The sequence below is a fragment of the Pan paniscus genome, chromosome 6 (assembly GCF_029289425.2).
Source record: "Pan paniscus chromosome 6, NHGRI_mPanPan1-v2.0_pri, whole genome shotgun sequence".
Classification (NCBI taxonomy): Eukaryota; Metazoa; Chordata; class Mammalia; order Primates; family Hominidae; genus Pan; species Pan paniscus.
In genome coordinates, this window is record NC_073255.2 from 124070910 (window position 1) to 124092966 (window position 22057).

Consider the following 22057-nt stretch of genomic DNA (forward strand, 5'->3'; position numbering starts at 1 on the left):
ATCTACATGGCTATTTCTATAAAGGTGGAAGTATCTACACCACTGTCTCTATAAACATGGAAATATCTACACCGCTATCTCTGTAAACGTGGAAATATCTAAAACGGTGTCTCTGTAAACATGGAAATATCTACACCGCTATCTCTATAAACCTGGAAATATCTACACCGCTATCTCTATAAACGTGGAAATATCTACACCGCTATCTCTGTAAACGTGGAAATATCTAAACCACTTTCTGTATAAACGTGGAAATATCTACACCGCTATCCCTGTAAAGGTGTAAACATTTAAACCGCTACCTGTATAAACATGGAAATATTTACACCGATGTCTCTATACACATGGAAATATTTACCACGCTATTTGTATAAACATGGAAATATGTACACCACTATCTCTGTTAACATGGAAATATCTACACTGCCATCTGTACAAAGATGGAAATATCAACACTGCTAGCTGTATAAACACGGAAATATCTACACCGCTATCTGTATAAACATGGAAATACCAACACCGCTACCTGTATAAACATGGAAATATCTTCAACGCTATCTGTATAATCATGGAAATATCCACACTGCTATCTGTATAAACATGGAAATATCTACACCGCTATCTGTATAAACATGGAAATATGTACACCGCTATCTGTGTAAATATGGAAATATCTACACCGCTATCTGTGTAAAGATGGAAATAACCACACCGCAATCTGTGCAAATATGGAAATATCTACACCGCTATCACTGTAAACATGGGTATATCTACACCGCTATCTGTACAAACATGGAAATATCTACACCGCTATCTGTATAAGCATGGAAATATCTAGAACACGATCTGTATAAACATGGTAATATCTACACCTGTATCTTTATAAACATGGAGATACCTACACTGCTATCTGTATAAACATGGAAATACCCACACCGCTATCTGTATAAATATGGAAATATCTACAATGCTATCTGTATAAACATGGAAATGTCTACACCGCTATCTGTATAAACATGGAAATACCTACACAGTCATCTGTTTAAACGTGGAAATATCTACACCACTATCTGTGTAAACATGGAAATATCTACACTGCCATTTATATATACATGGAAATATCTACAGAGCTATCTCTATTAATATGGAAATATCTACACTGCTATCTCTATAAAATGGAAATAGCCACACAGCTATCTGTATAAACATGGTAATATCTACACCATCATCTGTAAAACATGGAAATATCTACACAGTCATCTGTATAAATATTGAAATCCCTACACCTCCCTCTGTATAAACATGGAAATATCTACACTGCCATCTGTATACACAAGGAAATATCTACACAGCCATCTGTATAAACATGGAAATATCTACACCGCTATCTCTATAAACATGGAAATACCTACACACAATCTGTATAAACATGGAATATCTACACCGCAAACTCTATAAACATGGAAATACCTACACCGCAGTCTGTATAAACATGGAAATATCTACACCGCTATCTGTATAAACCTGGAAATATAAACATCGCTATCTGTATAAACATGCAAATACCTCCAACGTTACCTCTATAAACATGGAAATATCTACACCACTATCTTTATAAACATGGAAATATCTACATCGCTATCTGTATAAACATGGACATATCTACAACACTTTTTGTGTAAACATGGAAATATCAACACAGCTATCTGTGTAAACATGGAAATATGTACACCGCTATCTGTGTAAAGATGGAAAAATCTACACCGCAACCTGTGCAAATATGGAAATATCTACACCGCTATCTCTGTAAACATGGAAATACCTACACCGCTATCTGTATAAACATGGAAATATCTACACCGCTATCTGTATAAACACGGAAATATCTTCACTGCTATCTCTGTAAACATGGAAATATCTACACTGCCATCTATATACACATGGAAATATCTACAGAGCTATCTCTATAAACATGGAAATATCTACACTGCTATCTCTATAAAATGGAAATAGCCACACCGCTATCTGTATAAACATGGTAATATCTACACCGTCATCTGTAAAACATAGAAATATCTACACTGTCATCTGTATAAATATTGAAATCTCTACACCTCCCTCTGTATAAACATGGAAATATCTACACTGCCATCTGTATACACATGGAAATATCTACACAGCCATCTGTATAAACATGGAAATATCTACACCGCTATCTCTATAAACATGGAAATACCTACACGCAATCTGTATAAACATGGAAATATCTACACCGCTATCTCTATAAACATGGAAATACCTACAGCGCAGTCTGTATAAACATGGAAATATCTACACCGCTATCTGTAGAAACATGGAAATATCTCCACCGCTATCTGCATAAACATGGAAATATCTCCACCACTATGTGTATAAATATGGAAATATCTACACCACTATCTGTATAAGCATGGAAATATCTTCACCACTATCTGTATAAACATGGAAACATATACACCACTATCTGTATAAACATGGAAACATCTGCATCGCTATATGTATAAACACGGAAATATCTCCACCGCTATCTGTATAAACATGGAAACATCTGCACAGCTATATGTATAAATATGGAAATATCTACAACGCTATCTGTGAAAACATGGAAATATCTACACAGCTATCTGTGTAAACATGGAATTATCTACACCGCTATCTGTGTAAAGATGGAAATATCTACACCGCAATCTGTGCAAAGACGGAAATTTTTACACTACTATCTGTATAAACATGGAAATATCCCCAGTGCCATCTGTATAAACATGAAAATATCTACACAGCCGTGTGTATAAACGGGAAAATATCTACACAGCCATCTCTATAAACATGGAAATATCCTCACCGCTATCTGTATAAACATGGATAAAGCCACACCGCTATCTGTATAAAGATGGAAATACCTACACTGCCATCTGTTTACACATGGAAATATCTACACTGCAATCTGTATAAACATGGAAATATCTACACCGCTGTCTCTATAAACATGGAAATACATACACCACTATCTGTATAAACATGGAAATATCTACACTGCTATCTGTATGAATTTGGAAATATCTACACGGCCATCTGTATGAACATGGAAAAATCTCCACAGCGATCAGTATAAACATAGAAATATCTACACAGTCATCTGTATATACATGGAGATATCTACAACACCATCTCTACAAACATGGAAATATCTACACTGCCATCTGTATACACATGGAAATATCTACACAGCCATCAGTATATACATGGAAACATCTGCACCGCGATCTCTGTACACATGGAAATACCTACACCGCAATCTCTATAAACATGGAAATATCTACACCGCCGTCTCTATAAACATGAAAATAACTACAACGCCATGTCCATAAACATGGAAATAACTACAGCGCCATCTCTGTAAACATGGATATATCTATACTGCTATCTTTATAAACATGGAAATATCCACACTGCCATCCGTATAAAGATGGAAATATCTACACCGCGAGCTGTATAAAAATGGAAATATCTACACCGCTATCTGCACAAACATGGAAATACCTACACCGCCATCTCTATAAACATGGAATTATCTACACCGCTATCTCTATAAACATAGAAATATCTACACCGCCATGTCTATAAACATGGAAATATCTACACTTCCATCTGGATAAACATGGAAATATCTATACCGCCCTCTGTGTAAACTTGGAAATATCTACACCGCCATCTGTATAAACTTAGAAATATTTACACTGCCATCTGTAGAAAGATGGAAATATCTACACCGCGATCTGCATAAACATGGAAATATCTACACTTCTACTTTTATAAACATGGAAATATCTACACTGCTCTCTGTATAAATATGGAATTATCTACACCGCTATCTGTATAAACATGGAAATGTCTACACCGCTATCTGTATAAACATGGAAATATCCATATGGCTATTTCCATATACATGGAAATATCTACACCGCCATTTGTATAAGCATGGAAATACCTACACAGTTATCTGTATAAACATGGAAATATCTACACCGCTATCTCTATAAACATGGAAATATCTACACTGCTATCTGTATAAACATGGAAATATCTTCACAGCAATCTGTGCAAAGATGGAAATATATAGAGCACTGTCTCTATAAACATGGAAATATCTACACCGCTATCTCTATAAACATGGAAATATCTACACCGCCATCTGTATAAACATGGAAATATCTACACAGTCATCTGTATATACATGGAAATACCTTCACAGCCATCTCTATTAACATGAAAATATCTACACGGCCATTCTTATACACATGAAAATATATACACAGCCATGAGTATAAACATGGAAACATCTGCACCGGTATCTCTACACACATGGAAATACCTACACTGCAATCTCTATAAACATGGAAATATCTACACTGCAATCTCTATAAACATGGAAATATATACACCGCCATCTCTATAATCATGAAAATATCTAAACCGACATCTCCATAAACATGGAATTATCTACACTGCCATCAAGGTAAACAAGGAAATATCTACACATCTATCTCTATAAACATGGAAATATCTACACTGCCATCTGTATAAAGGTGGAAATATCTACACCGTGAGCTGTATAAACATGGAAATATCTACACCGCTATTTGTATACACAGGGAAATACCAACACCAATATCTGTATAAACATGGAAATATCTACACGGCTATTTGTATAAACTTGGAAATATCTCCACCGCTATCTTCATAAACCTGGAAATAACTCCACCGCTATTTGTTTAAATATGGAAATATCTACACCACTATCTGTATAAGCATTGAAATATCTACACCACTCTCTGTATAAACATGGAAATATATACACCGCTATCAGTATAAAAATGAATATATCTAAATCGTTATATGTATAAACCTGGAAATATCTCCATGGCTATCTTTATAAACATGGAAATACCTACACCACTATCTGTAGAAACATGGAAATATTTACACAGTTATCTGCATTTATATGGAAATATTTACAACGCTACCTGTGTAAACTTGGAAATATCTACACAGCTACCTGTGAAAACATGGAATTATCTACACCGCTATCTGTATAAACATGGAAATATCTACACCATCGTCTGTATATACATGGAAATATCCACACCGCCCTCTGTATAAACATGAAAATATCTACACCGCTATCAGTATAAACATGGAAATATCTACATCGCTATCTCTATAAACATGGAAATAATTACACCACCATATCTATAAACATGGAATTATCTACACCGCTATCTCTATAAATATAGAAATATCTACACCGCCATCTCTATAAACATGGAATTATCTACACCGCCATCTGAATAAACATGGAAATATCTACACCGCCATCTGTATAAATATGGAAATATCCACACTGCCATCTCTATAAACATGGAAATATCTTCACTGCCTTCTGTAGAAAGATGGAAATATCTACACTGCAATCTGTATAAAGATGAAAATTTCTACACCGCTTCCTGTATAAACATGGAATTACCTACACCGCTATCTGTATAAACATGGAAGTATCTACACCACGATTTGTATAAACATGAAAATATCTACACCGCTATGTGTATAAACATGCAAATACCTACACCGCTATCTTTATAAACCTGGAAATATCTACACCGCTATCTGTATAAATTTGGAAATATCTACACCGTTATCTCTATAAACATGGAAATGTCTACACCGCTAACTGTATAAACATGGAAATATCTAAACCGCTGTCTCTATAAACATGGAAATACACACACAGCCATCTCTATACACATGGAAATATCTACACCGCTATCTCAATAAACATAGAAATACCTACACCCATACCTGTATAAACATGAGAATTTTTACACCGCTATCAGTATAAACATGGAAATATCTACAACGCTATCTGTATAAATATGGAAATAACTACACCGCTATATCTATAAACATGGAAATGTCTACACCACTATCTGTATAAACATGGAAATATCAAAACCGCTATCTCTGTAAACATGGAAATATCTACAACGCTATCTGTGTAAACAAGGAAATATCTACAGGGCTATCTGTGTAAACATGGAAATGTCTACACCGCTATCTGAATAAACATGGAAATATCTACACCGCAATCTGTGCAAAGATGGAAATATCTACACCACTATCTGTGTAAACATGGAAATAACTACACTGCTATCTCTATAAACCCTGAAATATCTACACCGCTATCTGTGCAAACATGGAAATATCTACACCGTTATCTGTGTAAAGATAGCAATATCTACACCACTATCAGTTTAAAGATGGAAATACCTACACCGCTGTTTGTGTAAACATGGAAATATCTTCACCGCTATCTATAGAAATATGGAAATATCTACACGGCTATCTGTGTAAAATTGGAAATATGTACACCACTATCTGTGCATACATGGAAATAACTCCACCGCCATCTGAATAAACATGGAAATATCTACCCCGCTATCTCTATAAACATGGAAATATCTACAACGCCGTCTGTATAAACATGGAAATATCTACACCACCATCTGTAAAAACATGGAAATATCTACACTGCCATCTGTATTAACATGGAAATATCAACACCGCTATCTGTATAAACATGGAAGTATCAAAACCACCATCTGTAAAAACTTGCAAATATCTACACCGACATGTGTAAACATGGAAATATCTACACCGCTATCTGTATAAACATGGAAATATCTACACCATGATCTGTATAAACATGGAAAGATCTACACCGCTATCTGTAAACATGGAAATACCTACACCGATATCTGTAAAACATGGGAATATCTACACAATCATCTGTATAAACATGGAAATATCTACACCACTACCTGTATAAACATGGAAATATCTGCACTGCCATCTGCATACACATGGAAATATCTACACAGCCATCTCTATAAACATGGAAATACCTACACTGCTATCTGTATTAACATGAAAATTTCTACAATGCTATCTGTGTAAACATGGAAATATCTACACCGCTGTCTATCTAATCATGGAAATAACTACACCGCTATTTGAATAAAGAAGGAAATATCTACACCGTGATCTGTATAAACATGGAAATAACTACACCGCTATTTGTATAAACAAGCAAATATCTACACCGCCGTCTGTTTAAACATGGAAATATATACACAGACATCTGTTTATACATGGAAATATCTACTCCGCTATCTGTATAAACATGCTAATATCTACACCGCTATCTGTATAAATGTGGAAATATTTGTACCGTTATCCCTATAAACATGGTAATATCAACACCGCGATCTGTATAAACATGGAAATATCTACACCATGATCTGTATAAACATGGAAATATCTACACCGCGATCTGTATAAACATGGAAATATCTACACCGCCATCTCTATGAACATGGAAATACCTACACCGCGATCAGTATAAACGTGGAAATATCTACACCATTATGTCTATAAACATAGAAATATCTCCACTGCTATCTCTATAAACATCGAAATATCAACACTGCCATCTGTATAAACATGGAAATACTTACAAAGTTATCGGTATAAACATGGAAATATCTACACCGACATCTGTATAAACATGGAAATATCTACACAGCCAGGTGTATATACATGGATATACCTACACCGCTATCTATATAAAAATGGAAATAAGTACAACGCTATCTCTATAAACATGGACATATCTACACGGTCATCTGTGTATAGATGGAAATATCAACACCGCCATCTGTACAAACATGGAAATATCTGCACCGCTATCTGTATAAACATGGAAATACCTACACCGCGGACTGTATAAACATGGGAATAGCTAAACCGCTGTCTGTATAAACATGGAAATATCTACACCGCTATCTCTATAATCATGGAAATATCTACACCGTGATCTGTATAAACATGGAAATATTTACACTGCTATCTGTATAAACATGGAAATATCTACACCGTTATCTGTACAAATATGGAAATATAAACACGGCTACATCTATAAACATGGAAATATCTACATCGCCATCTGTATAAACATGGAAATATCTACACTGATATCTCTATAAAGATAGAAATATCTACAATGCCATCTGTAAAAACATGGAAATACCTATACAGTCATCTGTATAAACATGGAAATATCTACAATGCCATCTGTATACACATGGAAATACCTACACGGCAATCTGTGTATAGATGGAAACATCAACACCGCCATCTGTACAAACATGGAAATATCTACACCGCTATCTGAATAAACATGGAAATATCTACACTGCGGTCTGTAAAAACATGGAGATTTCTCCACCGGTATCTGTATAAACATGGAAATATCTACACCACGATCTGTATAAACATGGAAATATTTACACCGCTATCGGTATAAACATGGAAATATCTACACTGCTATCTCAATAAACATGGAAATATCTACAAAGCCATCTGTATAAACATGGAAATACCAACACAGTCATGTGTAGGAACATGGAAATATCTACACCGCGATTTGTATAAACCTGGAAATATCTACACCGCGATCTGTATAAACATGGAAATATCTACACCGCTATCTGTATTAGCATGGAAATATCTATACAGCTATCTCTATAAACATAGAAATATATACAACGCAATCTCTATAAACATGGAAATACCTACAAAGTCATCTGTATAAACATGGAAATATATACACAGCCATCTGTATAAACATGGAAATATCTATACAGCCGTCGGTATATACATGGAAATACCTACACCGCTATCTGTATAAACATGGAAATAAATACACCGCTATTTGTATAAACAAGGAAATATCTACACCACCATATGTTTAAACATGGAAATATCTACACAGACATCTGTTTATACATGGAAATATCTACAACGCTGTCTGTATAAAAATGCTTATAACTACACAGCTATCTGTATAAATTTGGAAATATTTGCACCGCTATCCATATAAACATGGTAATATCAACATCGCGATCTGTATAAACATGGAAATATCTACACCATGATCTGTATAAACATGGAAATATCTACACTGCGATCTGTATAAACATGGAAATATCTACGCCGTGATCTGTATAAACATGGAAATATCTACACCGCCATCTCTATAAACATGGAAATATCTACACCCCTATCTGTATAAACATGGAAATATTCACACCGCTATCTCTATAAACATGGAAAAATCAACATCGCTATCTCTATGAACATGGAAATATCTACACTGCCATCTCTGTAAACATGGAAACATCTACACTGCCTTGTGAATGAACATGGAAATATCTACACCGCTGTCTGTATAAACTTGGAAATTTCTACACCGCCATCTCTATAAACATGGAAATATCTAAACTGCCATCTGAGGAAATGGAAATGTCTACACAACGATCTGTATAAACATGGATATATGTACTCTGCAACCTGTATAAACATGGAAATATCTACACGGCTCTCTTTATTAATATAGAAATATCTACACCACGATCTGTATAAACAAGGAAATACCTCCACCTTTGTCTATATAAACATGGAAATATCTACTCCGCCATCTGTAAAAACATGGAAATATCTACACAGTCATCTGTATAAACATGGAAATATCTACACCAACATCTCTGTAAACATGAAAATATTTACTTCTCCATCTCCATAAACATGGAACAATCTACACCACTATCTGTATAAACATGGAAATAACAACACATTTATCTGTATAAACATGGAAATATCTAAACCGATATCTGTATAAACATGGAAATATCTACACCGCCATTTCTATAAACATGGAAATATCTAAACACCTATCTGTATAAACATGGAAATATCTACACTGCCATCTCTATAAAGATGGAAATATCTACACCGCGAGCTGTATAAACATAGAAATATCTACAACGCTAGTGGTATAAACATGGAAATACCAACACCGCTATCTGTATAAACATGGAAATATCTACACTGCTATCTGTATAAACATGGAAATATCTACACAACTATCTCTATAAACATGGAAATTCCTACGTCGCCATCTCTATACACATAGAAATATCTACACCGCTATCTCTATAAACATAGAAATATCTACCCCGACATCTCTATAAACATGGAAATACCTACACCCCCATCTGTATAAACATGGATATATCTATACCGACATATGAATAAACATGGAAATATCTACACCGCCATCTGTATAAATATGGAAATAACTACACCGCTATCTCTGTAAACATGGAAAAATCTACACCGCTATCTGTATAAACATGGAAATATCTCCACCTATAACTGTATAAACATAGAATCATGTACACCGCTATCTGTATAAACGTGGAAATATCTACACCGCTATCTGTATAAACATGGAAATATTTACACCGCTATCTGTATAAACATGGAAATATCTACACTGCTATCTGTATAAACAAGCAAATATATATAACGCTATCTTTGTAAACATGGAAAAATCTACACCGCTATCTGTATAAACATGGAAACGTTTACACCGCTATCTGTATAAACATGGAAATATCTACAACGCCATCTGTGTGAATAAGGAAATATCTACAATGCCATCTGTATAAAGATATAAATAAATGCACCGCGAGCTGTATAAACATGGAAATATCTACATCGCTATCTGTATAAACGTGGAAATACCAACACATTTATCGGTATAAACATGGAAATATCTACAAAGCCATCTATATAAACATGGAAATATCTACACCGCTATGTCTATAAACATGGAAATACCTACACCGCTATCTCTATAAACATGGAATTATCTACACTGCTATCTGTATAAACATGGAAATATCTACACCGCTATCTGTATAAACATGGAAATATCTACACCGCGATCTGTATAAACATGGAAATATCTACACCGCGATCTGTATAAACATGGAAATATCTTCACCGCGATCTGTATAAACATGGAAATATCTACACCGCTATCTGTATAAACATGGTAATATCTACACCGCCATCTATATAAACATGGAAATATCTACACCGCCATCTGCATAAACATGGAAATATCTACAATGCCATCTGTAGAAAGATGGAAATATCTACACCGCAATCTGTGTAAACATGGAAATATCCACAGCGATATCTGTAAAAACAAGGAAATATCTACACTGCGATCTGTATAAACATGGAAATATCTACAGCACCATCTCTATAAACATTGAAATATCTACACTGCCATCTGGAAAAACATGGAAATATCTACACAGTCATCTGAATAAACATGGAAATATCTACACCACCATCTGTATAAGCATGGAGATACCTACAATACCATCTGTATACACATGGATATATCTACACAGACATCTGTATAAGTATGGAAATACTTACACCGCCATCTGTATAAACATGGAAATATCTACACTGCCATCTATAGAAAGATGGAAATATGTACACCGCTATCTCTATAAATATGGAAATATCTACACTGCCATCTCTATAAACATGAAAATATTTACACTGCCATCTCCATAAAGATGGAAGTATCTACTCCGCCATGTGTATAAACACGGAAATATCTACACCACCATCTGTGAAAACATGGAAATATCTACACCGCTATCTGTGTAAACATGGAAATATCTACACCGCCATCTGCATGTCCATGGAAATATCTACGCTGCCATCTGTATAAACATGGAAATATCTACACGGCCATCTGTGTATAGATGGAAATATCAACAACGCCATCTGTACAAACACGGAAATATCTACACCGCTATCTCTATAAACATGGAAATATCTGCACAGCCATCTGTAAAACATGGAAATACCTCTACAGTCATCTGTATAACATGGAAATATCTACAATGCCATCTGTATACACATGGAAATAACTAAACAGCCATCTGTATAAACATGTAAATATCTACACTGCTATCTCTATAAACATGGAAATATCTACACCGCCATCTCTATAAACATGAAAATATCTACACCGCCATCTCCATAAACATGGAACTATCTACTCCCCCATCTGTATAAACATGGAATCATCTACACCGCCATCTGTGTGAATAAGGAAATATCTACAATGCCATCTGTATAAAGATATAAATATCTGCACCGCGAGCTGTATAAACATGGAAATATCCACATCGCTATCTGTATAAACGTTGAAATACCAACACATCTATCGGTATAAACATGGAAATATCTACAACGCCATCTACATAAGCATGGAAATATCTACACTGATATGTCTATAAACATGGAAATATCTACAACGCCATCTGTATAAACATGGAAATATCTACACCGCGACCTGTATAAACATGGAAATACCTACACCGCGATCTGTATAAACATGGAAATACCTTCACAACGATCTGTATAAACATGGAAATATCTACACCACCATCTATATAAACATGGAAATATCTACACCGCCATCTGTATAAACATGGAAATATCTACAATGCCATCTGTAGAAAGATGGAAATATCTACACCGCAATCTGTGTAAACATGGAAATATCTATACCGATATCTGTAAAAACATGGAAATATCTACAGTGCCATCTCTATAAACATTGAAATATCTTCACTGCCATCTGTAAAACATGGAAATATCTACACAGTCATCTGAATAAACATGGAAATATCTACACCACCATCTGTATAAACATGGAAATACCTACAATACCATCTGTATACACATGGAAATATCTACACACACATCTCTATAAGTATGGAAATATCTACACCGCCATCTGTATAAACATGGAAATATTTACACTGCCAATTGTAGAAAGATGGAAATATCTACACGGCTATCTCTGTAAATATGGAAATATCTACACCGCCATCTCTATAAACATGAAAATATCTACACTGCCATCTCCATAAAGATGGAAGTATCTACACCGCCATGTGTATAAACACGGAAATATCTACACCACCATCTGTGAAAACATGGAAATATCTACACCACTCTCTGTATAAACATGGAAATATCTACACCGACATCTGCATGTCCATGGAAATATCTACACCGCCATCTGTATAAATATGGAAATAACTACACCGCTATCTCTGTAAACATGGAAAAATCTACACCGCTATCTGTATAAACATGGAAATATCTCCACCTATAACTGTATAAACATACAATCATGTACACTGCTATCTGTATAAACGTGGAAATATCTACACCGCTATCTGTATAAACATGGAAACATTTACACCGCTATCTGTATAAACATGGAAATATCTACACTGCTATCTGTATAAACAAGCAAATATATATAACGCTATCTTTGTAAACATGGAAAAATCTACACCGCTATCTGTATAAACATGGAAACGTTTACACCGCTATCTGTATAAACATGGAAATATCTACAACGCCATCTGTGTGAATAAGGAAATATCTACAATGCCATCTGTATAAAGATATAAATATCTGCACCGCGAGCTGTATAAACATGGAAATATCTACATCGCTATCTGTATAAACGTGGAAATACCAACACATCTATCGGTATAAACATGGAAATATCTACAACGCCATCTATATAAACATGGAAATATCTACACCGCTAAGTCTATAAACATAGAAATACCTACACCGCTATCTCTATAAACATGGAAATATCTACACCGCTATCTGTATAAACATGGAAATATCTACACCGCTATCTGTATAAACAAGGAAATATCAACACCGCGATCTGTATAAACATGGAAATATCTTCACCACGATCTGTATAAACATGGAAATATCTACACCGCTTTCTGTATAAACATGGTAATATCTACACCACCATCTATATAAACATGGAAATATCTACACCGCCATCTGCATAAACTTGGAAATATCTACAATGCCATCTGTAGAAAGATGGAAATATCTACACCGCAATCTGTGTAAACATGGAAATATCTACACCGATATCTGTAAAAACATGGAAATATCTACACTGCTATCTGTATAAATATGGAAATACCTACACCGCGATCTGTATAAACATGGAAATATCTACATCGCCATCTCTATAAACATTGAAATATCTACACTGCCATCTGTAAAACATGGAAATATCTACACAGTCATCTGAATAAACATGGAAATATCTACACCACCATCTGTATAAACATGGAAATACCTACAATACCATCTGTATAAACATGGAAATATCTACACAGACATCTGTATAAGTATGGAAATATCTACACCGCCATCTGTATAAACATGGAAATATCTACACTGCCATCTGTAGAAAGATGGAAATATCTACACGGCTATCTCTATAAATATGGAAATATCTACACCGCCATCTCTATAAACTTGAAAATATCTACACTGCCATCTCCATAAAGATGGAAGTATCTACTCCGCCATGTGTATAAACACGGAAATATCTACACCACCATCTGTGAAAACATGGAAATAACTGCACCGCTATCTGTATAAACATGGAAATATCTACACCGCCATCTTCATGCCATGGAAATATCTACGCTGCCATCTGTGTAAACATGGAAATATCTACACGGCCATCTGTGTATAGATGGAAATATCAACAACGCCATCTGTAGAAACATGGAAATATCTACACCGCTATCTCTATAAACATGGAAATATCTGCAGAGCCATCGGTAAAACATGGAAATAGCTCTACAGTCATCTGTATAAACATGGAAATATCTACAATGCCATCTGTATACACATGGAAATATCTACACAGCCATCTGTATAAACATGTAAATATCTACACTGCTATCTCTATAAACATGGAAATATCTACACCGCCATCTCTATAAACATGAAAATATCTACACTGCCATCTCCATAAACACGGAACTAACTACTCCGCCATCTGTATAAACATGGAAACATCTGCACCGCCATCTGTGTGAATAAGGAAATATCTACAATGCCATCTGTATAAAGATATAAATATCTGCACCGCGAGCTGTATAAACATGGAAATATCTACATCGCTATCTGTATAAACGTGGAAATACCAACACATCTATCGGTATAAACATTTAAATATCTACAACGCCATCTATATAAACATGGAAATATCTACACCGCTATGTCTATAAACATGGAAATACCTACACCGCTATCTCTATAAACATGGAAATATCTACACCGCTATCTGTATAAACATGGAAATATCTACACCGCTATCTGCATAAATATGGAAATACCTACACCGCGATCTGTATAAACATGGAAATATCTACAGCGCGATCTGTATAAACATGGAAATATCTTCACCACGATCTGTATAAACATGGAAATATCTAAACCGCTATCTGTATAAATATGGTAATACCTACACCACCATCTATATAAACATGGAAATATCTACACCGCCATCAGCATAAACATGGAAATATCTACAATGCCATCTGTAGAAAGATGGAAATATCTACACCGCAATCTGTGTAAACATGGAAATATCTACACCGATATCTGTAAAAACATGGAAATATCTACACCGCTATCTGAATAAACATGGAAATACCTACACCGCGATCTGTATAAATATGGAAATATCTACAGCGCCATCTCTATAAACATTGAAATATCTACAGTGCCATCTGTAAAACATGGAAATATCTACACAGTCATCTGAATAAACATGGAAATATCTACACCACCATCTGTATAAACATGGAAATACCTACAATACTATCTGTATACACTTGGAAATATCTACACAGACATCTCTATAAGTATGGAAATATCTACACCGCCATCTGTATAAACATGGAAATATCTACACTGCCATCTGTAGAAAGATGGAAATATCTACACCGCTATCTCTATAAATATGGAAATATCTACACCGCCATCTCTGTAAACATGAAAATATCTACACTGCCATCTCTATAAAGATGGAAGTATCTACTCCGCCATGTGTATAAACACGGAAATATCTACACAAACATCTGTGAAAACATGGAAATATCTACACGGCCATCTGTGTATACATGGAAATATCAACAACGCCATCTGTACAAACATGGAAACATGTACACCGCTATATCTATAAACATGGAAATATCTGCAGAGCCATCGGTAAAACATGGAAATACCTCCACAGTCATCTGTATAAACATGGAAATATCTTCAATGTCATCTGTATACACATGGAAATATCTACACAGCCATCTGTATAAACATGTAAATATCTACTCTGCTATCTCTATAAACATGGAAATATCTACACCGCCATCTCTATAAACATGAAAATATCTACACTGCCATCTCCATAAACATGGAACTAACTACTCCGCCATCTGTATAAACATGGAAACATCTACACCGCCATCTGTGTGAATAAGGAAATATCTACAATGCCATCTGTATAAAGATATAAATATCTGCACCGCGAGCTGTATAAACATGGAAATATCTACATCGCTATCTGTATAAACGTGGAAATACCAACACATCTATCGGTATAAACATGGAAATATCTACAACGCCATCTATATAAACATGGAAATATCTACACCGCTATGTCTATAAACATAGAAATACCTACACCGCTATCTCTATAAACATGGAAATATCTACACCGCTATCTGTATAAACATGGAAATATCTACACCGCTATCTGTATAAACATGGAAATATCTACATCGCGATCTGTATAAACATGGAAATATCTACAGCGCCATCTCTATAAACATTGAAATATCTACACTGCCATCTGTACAGCATGGAAATATCTACACAGTCATCTGAATAAACATGGAAATATCTACACCACCATCTGTATAAACATGGAAATACCTACAATACCATCTGTATACTCATGGAAATATCTGCACAGACATCTCTATAAGTATGGAAATATCTACACCGCCATCAGTATAAACATGGAAATATCTACACTGCCATCTGTAGATAGATGGAAAAATCTACACTGCTATCTCTATAAATATGGAAATATCTACACCGCCATCTCTATAAACTTGAAAATATCTACACTGCCATCTCTATAAAGATGGAAGTATCTACTCTGCCATGTGTATAAACACGGAAATATCTACACCACCATCTGTTAAAACATGGAAATAACTACACCGCTATCTGTATAAACATGGTAATATCTACACCGCCATCTGCATGTCCATGGAAATATCTACGCTGCCATCTGCATAAACATGGAAATATCTACACGGCCATCTGTGTATAGATGGAAATATCAACAACGCCATCTCTACAAACATGGAAATATCTACACTGCTATCTCTATAAACATGGAAATATCTGCACAGCCATCTGTAAAACATGGAAATACCTCTACAGTCATCTATATAAACATGGAAATATCTACACAGCCATCTGTATAAACATGTAAATATCTACACTGCTATCTCTATAAACATGGAAATACCTACACCGCCATCTCTATAAACATGAAAATATCTACACTGCCATCTCCATAAACATGGAACTAACTACTCCGCCATCTGTATAAGCATGGAAACATCTACACCGCCATCTGTGTGAATAAGTAAATATCTACAATGCCATGTGTATAAAGATATAAATATCTGCACCGCGAGCTGTATAAACATGGAAATATCCACATCGCTATCTGTATAAACGTTGAAATACCAACACATCTATCGGTATAAACATGGAAATATCTACAACGCCATCTACATAAACATGGAAATATCTACACTGATATGTCTATAAACATGGAAATATCTACAACGCCATCTGTATAAACATGGAAATATCTACACCGCGATCTGTATAAACATGGAAATATCTACACCGCGATCTGTATAAACATGGAAATAACTTCACCACGATCTGTATAAACATGGAAATATCTACACCGCTATCTGTATAAACATGGTAATATCTACACCACCATCTATATAAACATGGAAGTATCTACACCGCAATCTGCATAAACATTGAAATATCTACACTGCCATCTGTAAAAACATGGAAATATCTACACAGTCATCTGAATAAACATGGAAATATCTACTCCACCATCTGTATAAACATGGAAATACCTACAATACCATCTGTATACACATGGAAATATCTACACAGACATCTGTATAAGTATGGAAATATCTACACCGCCATCTGTATAAACATGGAAATATCTACACTGCCATCTGTAGAAAGATGGAATTATCTACACTGCTATCTCTATAAACATGGAAATATCTACACCGCCATCTCTATAAACATGAAAATATCAACACTGCCATCTCCATAAAGATGGAAGTATCTACTCCGCCATGTGTATAAACACGGAAATATCTACACCACCATCTGTGAAAACATGGAAATATCTAAACCGCTATCTTTATAAACATGGAAATATCTACATCGCCATCTGCATGTCCATGGAAATATCTACGCTGCCATTTGTATAAACATGGAAATATCTACACGGCCATCTGTGTATAGATGGAAATATCAACATCGCCATCTGTACAAACATGGAAATATCTACACCGCTATCTCTATAAACATGGAAATATCTGCACAGACATCTGAAAAACATGGAAATAATTCTACAGTCATCTGTATAAACATGGAAATATCTACAATGCCATCTGTATACACATGGAAATATCTACACAGCCATCTGTATAAACATGTAAATATCTACACTGCTATCTCTATAAACATGGAAATATCTACACTGCCATCTCTATTAACATGAAAATATCCACACTGCCATCTCCATAAACATGGAACTAACTACTCCGCCATCTGTATAAACATGGAAACATCTACACCGCCATCTGTGTGAATAAGGAAATATCTACAATGCCATCTGTAGAAAGATATAAATATCTGCACCGCGAGCTGTACAAACATGGAAATATCTACATCGCTATCTGTATAAACGTGGAAATACCAACACATCTATCGGTATAAACATGGAAATATCTACCATGCCATCTATATAAACATGGAAATATCTACACCGCTATGTCTATAAACATGGAAATACCTACACCGCTATCTCTATAAACATGGAAATATCTACACCACTATCTGTATAAACATGGAAATATCTACACCGCTATCTGTATAAACATGGAAATATCTACACAGCGATCTGTATAAACATGGAAATATCTACACCGCGATCTGTATAAACATGGAAATATCTACACCGCGATCTGTATAAACATGGAAATATCTACACCACCATCTATATAAACATGGAAATATCTACACCGCCATCTGCATAAACATGGAATTATCTACAATGCCATCTGTAGAAAGATGGAAATATCTACACCGCAATCTGTGTAAACATTTAAATATCTACACCGATATCTGTAAAAACATGGAAATATCTACAGCGCCATCTCTATAAACATTGAAATATCTACACTGCCATCTGTAAAACATGGAAATATCTACACAGTCATCTGAATAAACATGGAAATATCTACACCACCATCTGTATAAACATGGAAATACCTACAATACCATCTGTATACACATGGAAATATCTACACAGACATCTCTATAAGTATGGAAATATCTACACCGCCATCTGTATAAACATGGAAATATTTACACTGCCATCTGTAGAACGATGGAAATATCTACACGGCTATCTCTGTAAATATGGAAATATCTACACCGCCATCTCTATAAACATGAAAATATCTACACTGCCATCTCCATAAAGATGGAAGTATCTACTCCGCCATATGTATAAACACGGAAATATCTACACCACCATCTGTTAAAACATGGAAATATCTACACCGTTCTCTGTATAAATATGGAAATATCTACACCGCCATCTGCATGTCCATGGAAATATCTATGCTGCCATCTGTATAAACATGTAAATATCTACACGGCCATCTGTGTATAGATGGAAATATCAACAACGCCATCTGTACCAACATGGAAATATCTACACCGCTATCTCTATAAACATGGAAATATCTGCAGAGCCATCGGTAAAACATGGAAATAGCTCTACAGTCATCTGTATAAACATGGAAATATCTACAATGCCATCTGTATACACATGGAAATATCTACACAGCCATCTGTATAAACATGTAAATATCTACACTGCTATCTCTATAAACATGGAAATATCTACACCGCCATCTCTATAAACATGAAAATATCTACACTGCCATCTCCATAAACATGGAACTAACTACTCCGCCATCTGTATAAACATGGAAACATCTACACCGCCATCTGTGTGAATAAGGAAATATCTACAATGCCATCTGTATAAAGATATAAATATCTGCACCGTGAGCTGAATAAACATGGAAATATCTACATCGCTATCTGTATAAACGTGGAAATACCAACACATCTATCGGTATAAACATTTAAATATCTACAACGCCATCTATATAAACATGGAAATATCTACACCGCTATGTCTATAAACATGGAAATATCTACACCGCCATCTGCATGTATATGGAAATATCTACGCTGCCATCTGTATAAACATGGAAATATCTACACGGCCATCTATATAAACATGGAAGTATCTACACCGCTATGTCTATAAACATAGAAATACCTACACCGCTATCTCTATAAACATGGAAATATCTACACCGCCATCTCTATAAACATGAAAATATCTACACTGCCATCTCCATAAAGATGGAAGTACCTACTCTGCCATGTGTATAAACACGGAAATATCTACACCACCATCTGTGAAAACATGGAAATATCTACACCGCTATCTGTATAAACATGGAAATATCTACACCGCCGTCTGCATGTCCATGGAAATATCTACGCTGCTATCTGTATAAACATGGAAATATCTACACGGTCATCTGTGTATAGATGGAAATATCAACAACGCCATCTGTACAAACATGGAAATATCTACACCGCTATCTCTATAAACATGGAAATATCTGCACAGCCATCTGTAAAACATGGAAATACCTCTACAGTCATCTGTATATACATGGAAATATCTACATCACTATCTGTATAAACGTGTAAATACCAACACATCTATCGGTATAAACATGGAAATATCTACAACGCCATCTATATAAACATGGAAATATCTACACCGCTATGTCTATAAACATGGAAATACCTACACCGCTATCTCTATAAACATGGAAATATCTACACCGATATCTGTATAAACATGGTAATATCTACACCACCATCTATATAAACATGGAAATATATACACCGCCATCTGCATAAAGATGGAAATATCTACAACGCCATCTGTAGAAAGATGGAAATATCTACACCGCAATCTTTGTAAACATGGAAATATCTACACCGATATCTGTAAAAACATGGAAATATCTACACCGCTATCTGTATAAACATGGAAATATCTACACCGCGATCTGCATAAACATGGAAATATCTACAGCGCCATCTCTATAAACATTGAAATATCTACACTGCCATCTGTAAAAACATGGAAATATCTACACAGTCATCTGAATAAACATGGAAATATCTACACCACCGTCTGTATAAACATGGAAATAACTACAATACCATCTGTATACACATGGAAATATCTACACAGATATCTGTATAAGTATGGAAATATCTACACCGCCATCTGTATAAACATGGAAATATCTACACTGCCATCTGTAGAAAGATGGAAATATCTACACCGCTATCTCTATAAATATGGAAATATCTACACCGACATCTCTATAAATATGAAAATATCTACACTGCCATCTCTATAAAGATGGAAGTATCTACCCCGCCATGTGTATAAACACGGAAATATCTACACCACCATCTCTGAAAACATGGAAATATCTACACCGCTATCTGTATAAACATGGAAATATCTACACCGCCATCTGCATGTCCATGGAAATATCTATGCTGCCATCTGTATATACATGGAAATATCTACACCGCCATCTGTGTATAGATGGAAATATCAACAACGCCATCTGTACAAACATGGAACTATGTA